Source organism: Mustela nigripes, chromosome 6 (genome assembly GCF_022355385.1).
Source record: "Mustela nigripes isolate SB6536 chromosome 6, MUSNIG.SB6536, whole genome shotgun sequence".
NCBI lineage: Eukaryota > Metazoa > Chordata > Mammalia > Carnivora > Mustelidae > Mustela > Mustela nigripes.
In genome coordinates, this window is record NC_081562.1 from 26837528 (window position 1) to 26855746 (window position 18219).

Consider the following 18219-nt stretch of genomic DNA (forward strand, 5'->3'; position numbering starts at 1 on the left):
TGTCTACTTTGTCACAGACTTTACCACTCTTGTTATCTTAATTCAGCTGACTTGAGTCACTTGCCTGGTTGCTGAAGATTGATGTGTTTGTGTACCTTACAAAATGGGAGGGGCAACACTTGGTAATACAACCATACTTGATGCTGGCTGACATGGTTCCTGTCCCCAGGACTTCATGGTAGGGATTTAAGTCACACCGTAACCACGTCTGGATGCACAGATGTTTACTAAGCACCTGAGTGCTGCTCGAAATCCCAGAGATACAAATAAAGAGCATATCAACTGTGGGTACAACAAAAGGATGGGCAACTAATTTTGTTTGGGTGTAGGATAGTTAAGAGGTGGGGTGTAGGAGGAAGAAAAGTGACATTTTTGAGCCAAGACTGGGCCATCCTTACAATTAGGCATTTGTCATATGTTATCTCATCTACACCTCTCAGAGGTGAATGCTGTTACCTTCATTTTGTAGATAAGGTCTGGTGCCTCATGGAATCCACCCAAAGTACTTAGTACTTACCTGGACAGAGCTGGGCTTTGAATCCAGGTTCCTCTGAGTGGCCCAGCGGTGTGATGCATCCCCTCTGTTTCCCCTTGAGATGAATGAAAGCATGACTCAAAGCAAATGCTTTATTTCTGTTTGCTGAGCATCTCTCCTACTCCCTACCCACTGCTTTCCTAGAGTGTTGTTTTTTTGACCCAAAATTCATTTACTTGTTAAAGTTACAATAACATACTCTAAATGCATACAAAACTGCAAAATGCTTTTTCAACAAAGATACTAGTTGTATTTAATGATGACATAAAGGTATGTCTCATGACTTTTGTTCTGTTTTAAAGTCATCATGAGGGGTGCCTGGGTGGCTCATGTGGTTGAGTGCCTGACTCTGGATTTCTACTGGGGTTGTGGGCTGAGCCTTGCAGTGGGCTGAGCATTGCAGCAGGCTCAGCACTCACTGCTTGAGGATTCTCTTCCTCCTACTGCCCCTCCCCCATGCATGTGCCCAGACACTCTCTCTAAAATAAATGAATCTTAAAAAAAAAAAAAAAAAAAAAAAAAGTCATCCTGGACTCAAAAGTGTACATCAATGGAGCTCTCCTCCACTGGTGTAAATATTTTAATTGGTCTCATGTGAGAGTGTCTTCCATTTTGGAGATTGGCTAGAATCCAAGGTTGTTGAGAAGTGGTACTTAGAGTCTATAGGGCAACACTAACTTTTCTAAGACCTGGAACACAAATGTCAGAGAGAGGCATGGAAATGTCAGGTGCTAAATCCGTCTTCCTGTGCTTGTTTGCCTCCTAAGGAGCCTGTGGCCTTGGTATCCTGTCCTACCTCTCCTTCAGTCTGAAGGGGATGTTTATGGCCTGTGGAAGTTTGTGGCCAGGGCATCTGAACAGCCTGCGGTGAACTCTGATCCCAGCAGTGACCAAGGTTGTTTGATTATAAAAGTTGGGGAGCTCTGGTTCTTGACTATAGTAGCCTTTAGCATTGATTCCCTAGTGATAAACAACCCCCTACCCCCACCCCACACACCTCCCCTCAGCTACCCCTTTCCATTGTTTTCACAATCAAAAGACCTTTGTCTCACCCCTTTACCCGAGGCTGCCTTGGGATTGGCTCTTTAAGTGGGCAAAGGTCATGGTCAGAGAGTTGCAAATGAGCATACCCAGGGCAATGGCCTGGTTTTGGGCTTACAGTGCACCATGAGACAACAGCTTTCCTCAGCTTGTGTTTGGCTTTCCTCTGCTGTAGTGGGGGTAAAGGTCACTGTGGGCTCATTCAGAGCCCTGGGTCTAGAAGCCGACACACCTAGGTCTGAATCCCTACCATGCCAGGTTAACTTAATCCTTAACCAACCAAGCTCTGTTTCCTCATATATGAAACTATGTAGTAGCAACAAGGCTGTTGTGAGATTTTAATATCAAAAAGCACTTCTCTTGTTCTTACTAAGTGTTAGGCACTGTTTTGAGTGTTTTACATATATTAATTTAACGAATCTTGCAACAACCCTATGAGGTGAGTATAGTTATCATCCCGATTTTACAGATGAAAAAATACAAATGATGAAGTTCTAGAACCTAGGTGAGGTTTGGTGGGCTGAGGTCCGGAGCCGATGACCAAGAAAGAATTCTTGAGACATCTTTGGTGCAAAATGGTGGTTTATTAAAGCACGGGGACAGGACCCGTGGGCAGGAAGAGCTGCTGCCCCGGGTTGTGAGGGATGGCAGGTTATGTACCCTGCTGTTGGGGGAAGGTGAGGGGAAGGGAGGTGTCAGTGGAGTTTTCATATGCTAAAGAGGGCCTACAAGGTGCCAGGATGTTCCAGGCCTGCCGGAGGCCTTGCCCTTGCTGCTGGATCAATGTTGTCTTTAGACCGACCATTAACATTAAGATAGTTGGGAGACTTTTGGTGGGGTGTCACAATCCTGCTATCAATCGTCTTTGTTAGTGAGATTTAGGATATTTGTAAGCCAAGGGAGACTCCTGTCTAGCAGGATTATGAGCTCTGAAAGTTAACTATTTGCTTATTGTTCATGGCAGTCAGGACTGCCTGAGGGATGCTACACATATGGAGGGGAGCGGGTGAAGAGGGGGTGCAAGGCGCCAGCTTTTGCTTTGTCCTCAGCCAGCCTCCTGCTCCCTCATCATTCCCCCCTGAACAATTTTGACCCTTAAATCTTTAAGGTGGTTGAAGGTGGAAGGTCTCATCTTCTGTAACTTCTTCCTGCTGAATAGGGGCGTAGAGCTGTCCCTACCTACTGGGGTCAATATTGATCAGTAGAGGAATGTATAGGCGGAGGCAGCAGAATCCAGCGCTGACAGTGAAGGAGTGTCTTTGCGCGTGGTAAGGATCATCTGTCGTGGTGAAGTGACCTATGTACCCTGGAGGAAGCCAGGGCCACAGGTTGGTTCCACATATCCAGTGGGTTCCATTTGGAGCTGGCCATCTAATGCCAGGTCACCTTACCCAATCAGTAGCAAAACATTCAGTAGCCTGGAGTACTATTATTTGGGAACACATTTCTTATGATAGCCATCCTCGATACTGTGTGTTATTTGTCCAAGTATCCTACGTATGATTCTTTTGTTCCCAGCATAAAACTGCCTTTTAACTGAGCTGTCCAATCGTGGGTGTGAACCACAAATATGTATCCCGGATCTGATATATGCCATCTTCAGTATAGCGATAAGGAGGGTTTTGTAACTTAGGCCCATATTTGATTGGGGAGTTATGGCTTGATAGCAATCCCCTTTCCTTCCAAATAGCTCCATGGGCATGTAGTACCAGGAAAGCACATTTGGAGTCAGTATAAATGTTAATTCTTAGACTTTGGCAATTGCAAAGTGCTAGTTAGCACTATGGCACACCTAGCTTTTCTTATTTTTTTTCTATGAAAACTACTGTCATCAGAAAACCAACTGTCATTCATATTTTTAACAGGGGCATCTTAAATCTGGACAAATAGAGTAAGCAAGATTAATAACCTTTTTTGCTCTATAGAGAAAGAAGTACAGTGGTCAGGTTCAGGCATACAGGTCTCCTGCTCCCTCATCACAAAGAGAGGTTAAGAAATTTTCCCAATGATGGGGCACCTGGGTGCCTCAGTCAGGCCTTAAGCCTCTACCTTCGGCTCAGGTCATGATCCCAGGGTTTTGGGATCGAGCCTGCATGGAGCTCCCTGGTGATCAGGGAGTCTCCTTTCCCTCTCCCATTCCCCCTGCTTGTGTTCCCTCTCTCACAGTGTTTCTCTCTGTCCAATATATAAATAAAATCTTAAACAAAAAAGAAAAGAAAGTTTCCCAATGTTCCAGAGCTAGTAAATGCAAACTTGAGATATCAAAACAGTGTGAGTCCAGTCTGTTCCTAAGTGCTAGGCTATGCATAAATATTAAAAATATGCACATTTGGAACACGGTGGATGTTTAAGAAATTCTATTAATCCAATTATTATTATTTTTAATGTCCTGGATTTCACAGCTTCCATGATCCACTTTAGAAGTAGAGTGAAACGACGCATTTTTTGTGAGATTATGATTTTTTTTTTCATATTTCTGAGTTTGGATGAGAGTGTTGTGTCTGAATTCAGTTCCTCGTCTTTTAGCTGTAACTTGTTAAGCTTCAATATTTTCATCACAATTTGCAGTTAAAAAAATTTTTTTTGCAGTTTACATTTTATATTGTACTTAATGATGCCTGTGAGCATCCTCTCATAGGCTTCTAATAAGCTCAAGTGGGTTAATATGGGTAAAGGACTTAGACATGTGCTTGAACCTGAATATGTGCTGTATCAAGAAAGGATATATGAAGGGTCCTGAAGACATAAATATGATTTCACCTAATCCTCCACTTTGATCTTTCTTTATGGGAATGCATCTGTTCCCACATCACCTAGGACCAATGTGAGACATCTTAGAGTTGCTGTAGACTGTGTTGCCAGCTCCCAAGTCAGGAGCTCCTTGGGGCCGGAGTCTGGCTTGATGCCTCCCTAATGGTGAAGGCCCACCACGTTGACTGGTGCACTGAAAAGAAGCATGAACTTGGCAAGACACTGAATCATTTTTCTTTGTGCCAAATTCCAGTAGGGAACCATGAACAAGAAATGAGAAGAACATGTCCTCTAACATCCTTGATGTCAATGATTTCATGACCCTTCAGATGGCCTAACTGTTAATCCAACATCACCTTACTCAAATTGTCAAACATGGGAACTATGTCACATTACATGGAAAACAGGGCTGAGCGACTATATGTACAATAAGGACAACATTGGCTCATATTGTTTTTGTAACTGTGAAGATTCTCTGCATATAATTTCTTTGTATGCATATATATTTATATATTAAATATAATATATATTGAAATTTACCTATGTATTAAGCATCATTTTAAAAGCTTTATGTGTATTAACTCACTTAATTCTCATGATAGCCTCACAAGGTAGATACTTTTGTCATCCCTATTTTAGGGTTAAGGACACTTTGGCACAGAGAGGTTGGACAGGCTGCCCAAGGATACACAGCTGGTATGTGGTGGAGGCAGGATTTGAATGCAGGAGTCTGGTTAAGAGCCAATTCCTTATTTTTATGAAGTCTTTCGCTTTCTTTTTTTTTTTTTTAATATTTTATTTATTCATTTGACAGAGAGAGAAATCACAAGTAGGCAGAGAGGCAGAGAGAGAGAAGGGGGGGAAGCAGGCTCCCTGCTGAGCAGAGAGCCCAATATGGGACTCGATCCCAGGACCCTGAGATCATGACCTGAGCTGAAGGCAGAAGCTTAACCCACTGAGCCACCCAGGCGTCCCAGTCTTTCACTTTTTTTTTTTTTTTTAAGATTTTATTTATTTATTCGACAGAGAGAGATCACAAGTAGGCAGAGAGGAAGGCAGAGAGAGAGGAGGAAGCAGGCTCCCCGCTGAGCAGAGAGCCCGATGCGGGACTCGATCCCAGGACCCTGAGATCACGACCTGAGCCGAAGGCAGCGGCTTAATCCACTGAGCCACCCAGGCGCCCAGTCTTTCACTTTCTAATAAGCAATTAACATAGCATCACAGAGATTTCAGAAACCCCTCTCGGAGAGCTCTCTTGGGCGGTCAGCAACTATTTTCCTCCTGTGAACTTCCTCTGTAATGGCAAAGGGTTGGGAGGAGCATGACTTCCCAGGTGAAAGTGACATAATTCGCTACTTCCAGAGGTACCCCACTTCCAAACGGCACATCAGAGAGCGCTCCCTTCATCAGCCGCTCTCGTATCTGCCCCAAGGACCCAGCCTGGGAACTGAATCACCTGCAGGCCTGGCATTCCCACTCTCCCCATGTCTTGGTCAAGGGCTGCTATAACGAAATACCATAGACTGGGAGGCTTAAGCAACTAACATTTACTTATCATGGTCCTGGAGGTTGGGAAGTTTATGATCAGGGTGCCAGCAGATTCAGTTCTTGATAGGGGTTCCCTTCTGGCTTGTAGATGGCTGCCTTCTCACCATGTCCTCACCTGACCTGTGCTCAAGAAGGAGAGCCCTCCTCTACTTTTAAGGGCACTGATCACATCATGTAGGCCCACCCTCATGACTCCATCCACATCCATCCACATCTGTGTTCCCAAAGACCTCCTAGGACTTCAGATATCTTTGCTTTGGTTAGGGCTTCAACATATGAATTTTGGGGGACACAAACATTCGTCCATAACACCTATCTTCCCTACAGACCATGGATCTTGAGCTGTTGATTCCAGTGCAAGGTGAGGCACTGAGTAGTCAACAAGTACTTGTTGAACTGGAAGGAGTTGAGTGATCCTCTGGTATTGTAAAGTCTCTGAGGATTTGGGCTTTCCTCTCTGCCCGGAAGAGGGACTGCAGAATATACTCAAATGCCCAAGAGGAGTAGTGGTGGGGTCAGAGTCGCCTTTGCAGTGGCTGGTGAAACAAGTTCTCTTTAGGATAAATGGAGGAAAGAGATGGGCGACAGCGTGAGGAAGACCCAGGTCTGCATCTTGGTGCTGCTACGGAGAGGCTGTGTGGCCCAGGTCTTCTGTAACCCCCGGCCTTGCTCTTCTGTAAAGATGAATGATACCAATCTCAGGGATGTGCTGGGAAGGCGTGGTGAAGAAGCATATATTAATCACTAGCACACATCCCGGCTCAGAGGAGGCACCAGAAAAGGTTTCCTCTTATTCAGTTAACTCTTTATCTGTGCCAGGTAATGCTTTCATTAGGAGGTGGGCAACCAAGAGAGCAGATATGGGAATGCCAAACGCACGAGTCACAGACTCCGAGAATCTGAGAAGGGATATGTCATGGGAACCAAAGAAAATATTTACCTGGGAGGCCACCCACAAAGCCTGAGGTTACCTATTAGCCTAACGATGAGTTCCATGGTGCCTCTTATAGGGAGGGAAGGAGAGAAATGAAGAAAACCCACTATAGGTGAAATGTCCATGTAGCCCTTTTAGCTCTCAAAACCCCTGCCCTCAGAAACTTTAAAGGAACTGGGAGCAGTGGGTAAAGGAAGACAGGCTATGGAAGAAGGTAGACTAGACATTATATGTAAGGAAAAGGGAGGGAGTGACACTAAGCAAGCATTCAGAAGTAAGGGAAGGTTGATTCATTCATTAAAATTACGGCAAAACTTACCACCTAGTTACCTTTGTATGAGACAAGGAAGTTTCCAGACCCTTGTGTCCCCCAGCTCCTATCCTTCATTTACTGGGGAGTTCTAGCCACCTGCCTCTACCACCAGCTTTGATACTGGGTTAGCAGTTTACTCTCTCTGCTCATCTCCATTCACATCACAAAGCCCAGTTCTTGATACAGATTACCAGGAACCAAAGGGTAGTGAGAGTTTACAAAAGGCTATTGATTTCCCTTCTACAAGAGTAGTATCTAAGAACATAGGCTCCATGATCAGACTCATCCGGATTTATGTCCAGGCTTCACTGATTTTTTTAAATTATGTGACCTTGGATATGTTTTTTAAACCCTGTGAGCCTCAGCTTCCTTATCTGTAAAGTGGGCATTAATAATAGTACCTATTTCTTATGGTTGAGTGAATTAAATTGCATAGTAGAAGTGAAACAGAGCAGCGCCTGGAGATAATGAACACTTAGCAGAGAATAGCCATTATCATTCTTAGTAGTGATTTTTTTTATATATACTCTGATTTCAGAGTCCTGAGATGGAGCCCCATGTCGGGCTCCCTGCTCAGCAGAGAGTCTGCTTCTCCCTCTCCTCAGCACCTCCCCTCCTCCACTGGCTTGTGATTTCTTTCTCTGCCTCTCAAATAAAAAAATAAAATTTAAAAAAGAGAGAGAGAGAATGCCATCAAAGTGCTCAGGAAAGCAACAGTGGGAGGGGAGATGTAAGATGATACCCATAATTGGGACGCCTGGGTGGCTCAGTTGGTTAAGCAGCTGCCTTTGGCTCGGGTCATGATCCCAGCGTCCTGGGATCGAGTCCCACATCAGGCTCCTTGCTCAGCAGGGAGCCTGCTTCTCCCTCTGCCTCTACCTGCCATTCTGTCTGCCTGTGCTCGCTCTCTCCCGCCCCCCTTCTCTGATAAATAAATAAAATCTTTAAAAAAAAAAAAAGATCATACCCATAATTGCACAGCCCTACAGTGGTTTTCCATGTGTAGTCTACAGCACCCCCTCTTAGAAATGCAAATTCTCAGGGTCACCCCAGGCCTTGTAGACCAGAAACTCTGGAGGGTGGGGCAGATGATAAGTGTTTACTCAGCAGTCCAGGTGATTCTGCTAGACCATTTGGGAACCCTGCATTACGGTTATCCAGAGAAGGGAAGAGATGAGATGCCCAAAAGAAGCTAACTTTTTTACCGAGTCATTCCTTACTTAGGAAGATATTTGTAAATGATCTTTCCCTCTCTCTTCTTATGCAGAAGGATATTCAAATATATTTTTTATTTAGCTAATGCTATGGGCTAAACTGTGTTCCACCAGAATTCATATGTTGAGGTCCTAACCTCAGTACCTGGGGATGTGACTGTATTTAAGGTAGTAGTCAAGATAAAATGAGGTCATATAGGTAGGTCCGAATCCATTATGGCTGGTGTCCTTGTGAGAACAAGAAATTTGGATGCAGTGAAGCACATAGGGAAGACCGTGTGAAGACAGGGGAACATGGCCATCTACAAGTGAGAGAGAGAGAGAGAGAACTCCAAAGAAACCTGTCTGCACCTGGATCTTGGATGTCTAGCCTCCAGAACTGTGAGATAATGAATTTAAATTTCTGTTGTTTAAGCTACCCAGTCTGTGTTTTTAAGGCAGTCCTAGCAGACCAGCACAGCACTCAGCACAGCAGAGAGGGAAGTTTGCATTGTCCAAGCTGTTAGCTGCAGGCGAGGAGGTGAGTTCAGGTTGGACTCCTTTGGGACCACAAGCCCATACCATTTTTAGGTGCCTCTTTTTTTTTTTTTTTTTTAAGATTTTTATTTATTTATTTGATAGCCAGAGATCATAAGTAGGCAGAGAGGCTGACACAGAGAGAGAGAGGGAAGCAGGCTCCCCACTGAGCAGAGAGCCCGATGTGGGGCTCCATCCCAGGACCCTGGGATCATGACCTGAGCTGAAGGCAGAGGCTTAACCCACTGAGCCACCCAGGCGCCCCTAGGTGCCTCTTTTGATGAAAACAAAATAGGTGGGACATTTGCTTACTTTAAAAAAGAATTTTTCACTTTATGGGGGACTCACTTGTCACAAGAGAGAGATTAGAAGTGATGATAAAAAACACTATGGATTAGTGTTTTCAGATCAGAATGAAAGACAGTGGAGAAGTATTATTTGTTCTACAAACATTGTGTTCACATATAACCTTTCAGGAATGTGTTTACCTCAGGAAGGCAGACAGCTGGGACTATGTGCAAGGGATCAGATACAGCCTCTGAGAGAAATTGGTTGGAAGGGCCAGAAGAACTCGGCCGTTTTCAGCCCACAAACCGGGCTCAAGGATATTAAGGAAAAAAGAAACGCAGGACCTCGATGATGACCTGATTATTTGCTAAGTGGGTTTACTCCCCCTGCCTTTGAGTTTCACCTGCATTTTAATCTTTTTTTTCTTTCTTTCTTCCTCTTCTTTTTCTTTCTTTCTTCTTCTTTTTTAAAATTTCCATGGAGATTTAGACTTACAAATGTTGTCAGATTAATTAACATGGGTCTGGGTATATAGATGAGGTCAAGGAATTTGAGAAAACACCTCAGATAGGTTCTGCCATCCAGCACCTTGTCGAGGGTGTGACCATTGATGTCACATCAGATAGACAGATGTGCATACAGAACTTGCTCTCCCCACAGCTTTCTCTGAAGTCACTGCCCTGGGGTTGACATGTTGACAGGTCAACATTTTATCTGTCCACCTTTGGAAACTGCTTGTGAGAAGCAAGCCCTACTCCTTTCTCCCTGCTCCTCACCCTCCAAATTTACACGATATATATTTTAAAACGTCATTTAAAATGATTGTACTGGGGCGCCTGGGTGGCTCAGTGGGTTAAGCCGCTGCCTTCGGCTCAGGTCATGGTCTCAGGGTCCTGGGATCGAGTCCCGCATCGGGCTCTCTGCTCATCGGGGAGCCTGCTTCCCTTCCTCTCTATCTCTCTGCCTGCCTCTGTCTACTTGTGTTCTCTGTCTGTCAAATAAATAAATAAAATCTTTAAAAAAAAAAAATGATCGTACCATAACTGAATAGAAGGCTGACTCTCCTCATTGTAAATGAAGAGACACATGGTTTCGTAACATTCAGTATGAGACGCAGCAGAAGTTCTGCCACGTCCTAACAATTTCTTTCTTCCATAGGATAATCCTTCGGGAGAGTCTCTAGCTTGCACAAAGCATGAAGATGTCATGATAAAACAACAATTTGACCTTTAAGCTCTGCTGAAAAGACAGACCCAATAATAGACCGTTTGTCTGCCATAAAGATTTCCATACAGGGACACCTGAGTGGCTCAGTCGGTTAAGCGTCAAACTCTTGATTTTGGCTCAGATCATGATCTCAGGGTTGTGAGATCGGATCTTGTGTTGGGGTCTATGCTGGGCATAGATCTAGCTTGGGATTCTCTCTCTCTCTCTCCCTCTGCCCCTTCCCCTGCTCACCCATGTACTCATGCTCTCTTCCCCCCCCCCCCCCCCAAAAAACAAACAAGAAAAGATTTCCATATAAAATTTTTCTCCCTCTGTTCATTCCATCCATTGGCAGTCATATAAAAGCTAATATGCAGAAGTCACACGGAGCAAGTGTAGTAGGTTCTCTTGTATGAAATGCATTTCACTTTGCAGTCATTAGCATTTGTGAAAGGACTGTTGAGTGCTGGGTAGGAGCAGAGAGAGTGGGTAACTTGCATGAGATTCAGGGCTGGGCTGTTTTTAATTGGGGGCAGAGGGGAAGCTGGATCAGTTTTGTGCTGAGTATAAGATGCTGCACTATCTCGGCAGTGACATGATATCTTACCTCTGGTAAAAAGTTCCATGGTTCATGATTTTTTTTCTTTTCTTCTTCTTCTTTTTTTAATAGTCCACTCTTCGTTTAGGAAGTTGTCTTTATTGTCTGCTAGGTGTACATAGACATTTCCCTGGAGAGAGTGAAAAGGTATGTAATTCTCATTGTGGTCGGCACTGGGGTATGCTGCCCAGATGCCCACTTCAGGACTGCAGCTGGACAGTGACTGGCTGACAGCTCACACCTGTGTCCTCCTACTCCTCTAGTGCTGGTGAAGAAAAGCCACATAGTTCAAGATCATGACCATTTCCTAGGAGCAGTCAAAATCCCATGATTGGCTAATGTGGGGGTAGAAAGTTTCAGCCTCCTTCCCTTATTTCAGGACATCTCTCCAGGGCCATCCCAGCTCCAGAACTCCCAAAGGGATCAATTGAGGTCTTTGCTGTGACTGCCCCGCAGCCCAGTTTCTCCTGTTGCCTCAGTGGACCGCTTTGTTTCCACACAGGTGTTGGTACCTAGATCATTCCCCAATAAACCTCTTGCATGTAATTCTCCATCTCTGATTCTGTTTTCTAGGGAGCCCAACCTGCCAGCAATACTTTCCCTTAAATATAGCTGTTGTTTTATTTTTCATGGGTAGTTGTTAAGAGATAAATTCTTATTTTCACATTGAGATGAGTATAAGAATTGAAATTGTTTTGAAATCCATTGGAACAAAACAGCAATGAGGACACTCAATTGGTTAACCTGAAGTTTTGGTCATTGTGTTTGAATTGACTGCCAACCACACGCAGTGTGGCCATATGGCAGAGGTGAAAGTCTGAGGCCAAGGGCCCTGTTGAGAAAGGCCAAAGGTTCAACCTCCTTATTGTTCGGTCTGTTTTCCGTTGCTTCCTGGTCTCAACTTGTACTCTAACCTGGCCAGTCATAGTAAAAAATGTTCTCTTGACCTGCCCTTGGAACAGGTGATAGGATGTGGATAACCACTGCAAATCTGTCACCGTGGCTGGAAAAACAGGCCCCAGCACCTGCCCTGCCATGTATGGAAAGCAGAACATTTATCAAGATCAACTCAGGAGAAGCCAATTTGGAATTTTTCCCCAAAAGATAAGAGGCTAGGTTCCCACAATTTTTTTTTTCAAATTTAAAATACACACAATTTTGGCACAAAAATAAACACATAGATTAATGGAATAAAATATAAAGCCCAGAAATAAACCCATGCTTGCATGGTCAGTTAATCTAGGACAAGAATATACTGTGGAGAAGAGACAGTCTTCTTCGAGAAGCAAGCCCTGCCCCTTTCTCCTTGCTCCTCACCCTCCAAGGGTTGCTTGGGTTGAAAGGGTCTGCTCAGAGGAGGAAGAAAGGAAAAAGGTCAGATAATGATCCCTGGACAGGTCCTGGGGGACTCTTGGAGCATAAAGGACTGTTTTATGAAGGGTGGAATATGTGTACGTGTGTATAGCTACGTGGTGTGTTGGGGTCCAGCCATGATGGAGAGGAAGAGGACTGCAGGTGCCATGAGGCAGTTGTGGCTAGTGGACTGAATTTTGAACACATGTGAGCAGAAATATTCCCAAAGGATTTTACAGGAGTTTGGAAGCCTGCAAGAACAGATGCCAGTAAGAGCCAATGGAAATCAAGCAATATTACAAGTTAACATTTACTGAGCATCTGCAATGTCTAGGTAGCATGCTAAATTCTACAGCTCCATTAATCCTCCAGCAACTCCTTAAAGGGGGGGTGCTTTTACTCTTTTCTAACACATGAGGAAACTGGATCCTGAGGAGGTTAAATAACTTGCTCAAAAAATGGCTGAGCTACACAATGTTGTTCAGTTTTGGGAAATTGTATTTGTGTTTTCTTAACGGGAAGCTCTTAAAAGTCATAAAGCCTTGAGCTATGAAGACAAATTTAGGTTTCTGTCATTTTATTTTATTTTGTTTTATTAGAGTACAGGCAGGGGTAGCAGCAGAGGGAGGGGGAGAAGCAGACTCCTGTTGATGAGGGAACCCAACTTGGGGCTCAATCCCAGCACCCTGGCATCATGACCTGAGCCAAAGGCAGACACTTAACTGACTGAGGCACTCAGACACCCTGGTCATATCTTTGCCAATATCTGGCTGTGTGGTCTTGGACGTGTTATATAACCTCTCTTAGCCTTACAAAGTTGTTGGAAGGATAGAGCTAATAGACACAAAGAAAAATACTTAGTGATAGTTATCTTTCAAGACCCCAGCCCAGCTAATGACTGAGTTCACTGATGAATTAGGTGCTGTATACTTTTCAGCCAAAAGAAAAAAGTAAACTTTGGTGATAGTCTATGACACTTGATAGATTAATTGCACAAACAAACCTTTTATTTTTTTCCCCATTATTCAGTTATTATTAACTCAATGTGATAACTAATTGTATGTCAACTTAACTGGGCCACAGGGTGCCCAGATAGTTGGTCAAACATTATTCTGGATGTTTCTGTGAGAGATGTTTTTATTTTGCCTGAAATTAACATTTAAATTGGTAGACCAGTTAGTTTATCTATCTTAATGTCAGTGGGCTTCATCCAATCCGCTAAAGGCCTGAATAGAACAAAAAGGCTGACCCTTTGAAGAAGAAAGAATTCTGCCTGCCTCACTGCCTTTGGATTGGGACATTGGCTTTTTCCTGCCTTCAGACTTGAACTGAACATCCGCTCTATCCAGGTGTTGGGTCTGCTGGCCTTTTGACTTGCACTAGAACTGTCCCTGGGTCTCCAGCTTGCTGACTCATTCTGCAGATCTTGGGATTTATCAGTCTTCCTGATCACCTGCACCAATTCCTTATCAATCCCCCCCACCCCGCCCCCCCCACCGGCCCTGGATAGGTAAGTGTGTGTGTGTGTGTGTGTGTGTGTCTGTGCACACACATCCTCTTGATTCCGTTTCTCTGCAGGACCTTGACTGAATATTTGCTCAATAAATACTGGCCTACTGCTGTCTGGATCTCAGGGACTGGGCTCCAAGCCATAGATAGAGAGTGAATGAAGGAGTCTGGTATCCTGTCCTCATATAGTTTATAGCGTACAGCCTAGACTAGTTGAAGAAGCCTTGGAGACCTTAGATCATTCATTGCAAATAGTGAACAAAATTTGTAGTAAGTGCCACAGAGAGAAAACATAGCAGGGGCTGTGTGTGCATAAGGCAGGGCCCTCCCCCTACTCTGGACTTCCCAGAGGAAATAACACATGGGCTATATAAGCTGAGATGTCGGGGGTGAATGGGTGTGAATCTGGGAGCGTGAAAGGGAACATGCACCAAGGCAGCAGCATGGATTTGTTGTTGTTGTTGTTCTTTTTTTTTTTTTTTAAAGGTTTTATTTATTTATTCAACAAACAAGAGATTACAAGCAGGCAGAGAGGCAGGCTCCCTACTGAGCAGAGAGCCTGCCCACTCAGGGCTTGATCCCAGAACCCTGGACAGAGGCCTCAACCCACTGAGCCACCCAGGCGATTTGTTCTTCTAAGTGGGGAAGGTGGTTCGTATGTTCCAGAAGTAAAAGGAGGTAGCTTCAGTGGAGCAAAGAGGGCAAGTTAAATGAAAGAAGAACTGATTTATTCTTTCATCCGCTATTCTTTTTTTTTTTTTTTTTTTTGATGAGATTGTGTGACTTGGTGTTAATTTTTCTTTAAATGTTTGATAGAATTCTCCAGTGAAACCATCTGAGTCTGGAGATTTCTTTTCAGCAGTTTTAAAATTATAAATACAATTTCTTTGATCATTACAGGGCTAATGAAATGATTGATTTCATACTGGATGAGCTGTGGCAGTACGTGCTTTTTGTAGGATTGGTCCGTCTCATCTAGGTCCTCAAATTTGTGTATGTAGAATTGTTTGCAACATTCTGTTATTGCTTTGATGTCCACAGTGTCTGTGGCAATATCTCATTTCATTCCTGATATTGGTAATTTGGTTTTTTTTTTTTTCTTCTCATTTTATTCTTCATCAGCATTGCTAGAGTTTTGTCGGTTGATCTTGTAAAGGAGTCAGCGTTTTATTCCAGGGAAATTTTTTTTCTATTTTTGTTTTCAATTTTATTGACTCCTGTTCTTTTCTTTGTTATTTCCTTCTTCTGCTTTCTCTTGGGTTTATTTTGCTTTTAAATAAAAGAGAACTTCCACCTTTCGAGGTGGGAGCTTAGGTGTTTAACTTAAGACTTTTCATTTTTATTAATGCTACCGTAAGTGCTACAGATTTCCCCTTAGCACTGCATTGACTGTCTCCCACAAATTTTGATATAGTGAATTTTCATTTCATTCAGTTGAATGTATTTTAAAACCATTTCTCTTGAAACTTCCTTATGACCCATAGGGTCTTTGGAAATGTATGGTTTGGTTCCCAAGTGTATGGAGATTTTCCCATTATCTTTCTGTTGTTGGTTTTTAATTTGATTGCATGTGGTTCAAGAACACACTGTGAATTTCAATTCTTTTACATTTGTCAAGGTAGGTTTTATAACTCAGGATATGGTCTCTTTGAGTATATGCTCTATGCGTGTACTCTGCTATTATTGGGTGGATTAGTCTATAAATGTCAATTGGTTTCTGTTGGGTAATAGTGTTACTGCATTCTTCTGTATCCTTGATGATTTCGTGCCTAGTTTGTTCCATTAGTTGTTCAGAGAACAGGGTATTGAAGTCTGCAGCTATAATTCTGGATTTGCCTATTCTTCCAGTTCTGTCAGGTTTTGCTTCATTCATCTGGTCACTATGTTGCATACGCATTTAGGATAATGATGTCTTCTTGGTGGATTGACCCTTTCATAATATAATAATGTCTTCATCTCTGATAATTTTCTTTGCTCTGAAGTTTACTTTATATGATACTAATGTAGCCACTCCTGTTTTCTTTTTTATTTTGAACTGGATACAGAATTCTGGGTTGGCAGAAGGATGTTGGGCTACTTCCTTGATTGCCATGATTTCTGATGAGTAATTTGCTATGACTAGAATCATTATTTCCCCTATAGATAAAGTGTCATTTCTTTCTTTCTGCTTTTAAGATTTTTTTGTCTTTAGTTTTCAGTTGTTTGACTATGCATTTTAGAAAGATCCCTAGTGGTCTTTCTTCTACCTTTCAGAGTCTTACTCTGAAAATTCTCAGAGTTTGTTTTATATATAAGATCCATAGTTTTAAAATTTTACTTAGCAGGAAGAATAAGGAAAAGCACATCTCCATCTTTCTGGAAGCAAAAGTTCCTAATGTTTATCCAGATTATTTATTTGGTCTTTTTAATCGTGGCCAAAAAAGAAATGGATATAAATAAAATGTTAGCCTTCAAAACTGAATCTAAATGGAGGACTGCTGAGCTTGGGCTTTTGAGATATTGTGCATTGATATTTTTTTACACATAAACCTCATGCCCTGGATTTTCTAGGGAAGTCTGGGTTTCAGACACTTTTACTGTTTTAAATAAAACCATTCCATAAACTAAAAAAAATAAGATTTTTCATGTGAAAAAACTAAAAATGTGAGAAAAACTCCTATATCTGACCGTAAGTCCCTCTTTTCATTTTGGAAAATGAGGTTACTTTATCTGTTCATGAGATAATAGTCAACCATAGGTGACTAACATATATTATTTTGAGGCACTCTTTGGCTAAACATTTGGATGATAGTTGGCGAAAAATGACAACAACAATAGTCACAGTGAACATTTACAGAATATTTTGCTATGAGCCAGGCTCTCTGGTAAGTTTTTGTTCACTGCCTCATGTTAAATTCACTACAGGCCTATTCAGAAAAGAGTAAAATGTCCCCCAGTTTACAGATGAGTGAACACAGGCTTGAAGAGGTTAAGTAGCTTGCTTAAGGTCATACGATCAGCGAATGAGGGGAGCTGATTCTCTCTGACACCAAAGCCCATGCTGTAGACTAGCACCAGTGGGTAGAAATAATGTGAACCACACATATAATTTAAAATGTTCCAGTAGGGGTGCCTGGGTAGTGCTGTGGGTTACATATCTGACTCTTGGTTTCAGCTCAGGTCATGATCTCAGGGTTCTGGGATGGAGCCACATGTCAGGTTCCACACTTAGTGGGGAGTCTGCTTGAGATTCTCTCTCCCTCTCCCTCTGTCCCTCCTGCTCATGCTTCTCTCTCTAAAATACATAAATAATTTTAAAATGTTCTTGTAGCCACATTAAAAAGTAAAAGAAATGTGAAATTATTTTTTATAATATAAATTACTGAGCCCATTATAACCAAAATATTATCATTTCAATATGTAATCAACATAAAAAAATTAATAATGAAAAAGTTATTAATGAGACCTTTTACATTTTTTGTACTAAACCTTCAAAATCTAGAGTATATTTATTTATTTATTTATTTATTTATTTTTTTTTAAGATTTCATTTATTTATTTGACAGAGAGAAATCACAAGCAGGCAGAGAGGCAGGCAGAGAGAGAGGAAGGGAAGCAGGCCCCCTGCTGAGCAGAGAACCCAACGTGGGACTCGATCCCAGGACCCTGGAATCATGACCCGAGCCGAAGGCAGCGGCTTAACCCACTGAGCCACCCAGGCGTCCCTAGAGTATATTTAACCCCTACAGCACAACTCATTTTGGAGACTGAATTTTCATTGAAAATACTTGTTGTGCATTTAGATTTCAAATGATTCACAGTTGAAAAAAAATAGATTGAACAACCCAAGTTGTTCCAGACATACTCAGAAATTCATCAACAACTAAATTCAGTTTAGGTTTTAAAGTTAAATAAATTGAAATCGAATGCAATTGAAAGTTTAATTTCTTGGTCACTGTAGCCATATTTCAAGTATTCAGTAGTCACAAATGAGCTCTTCAAGTCACTCCATTACCCTGGATGAGTTCAGCTTTCCTTTGAGGGCTGAATCTCAGGGAGAAAAAAAAAACTTATACCGTAGCCATAAAGAGGGAGAAAATTCATGAAAACAAAAGGAAGGACCAAAGTTCAAGAGGAAAGACCTTTCTTTTGGCGCCTGCTGAAGTTACAGTAAGTTCGAGAGTCTTAGGTAACTAGGAAAGGAAGTAAAAGGGTTTTTCTTCCATTTCTGAGAATGTGTCCTGTGTGCATTCTATTAAACCTGGCTTTTCAAAGAGAGCTATGTCTTGATCTATCAAGGATTAAAGCCAAATGAAAATAGCATGGAGCTTCTAACAGAGAAGCTTGTCAGGTGAGCATGTCCACCAAGTTGCAAGTGGTATCCCTGTGGTGCTTAGTCGTGTTATAAGGGCTTCAAGCCAAAGTGAACCCTCC

The 18219-nt window shown here is 42.5% G+C and overlaps 1 long non-coding RNA gene across 5 annotated transcripts in view; it reads left to right on the plus strand.

Moving 5' to 3' along the window:
• The window catches only part of LOC132019365 (uncharacterized), a 209840-nt gene that overhangs the window by 59576 nt on the left and 132045 nt on the right, over positions 1–18219 (plus strand). The window lies entirely within an intron of this gene.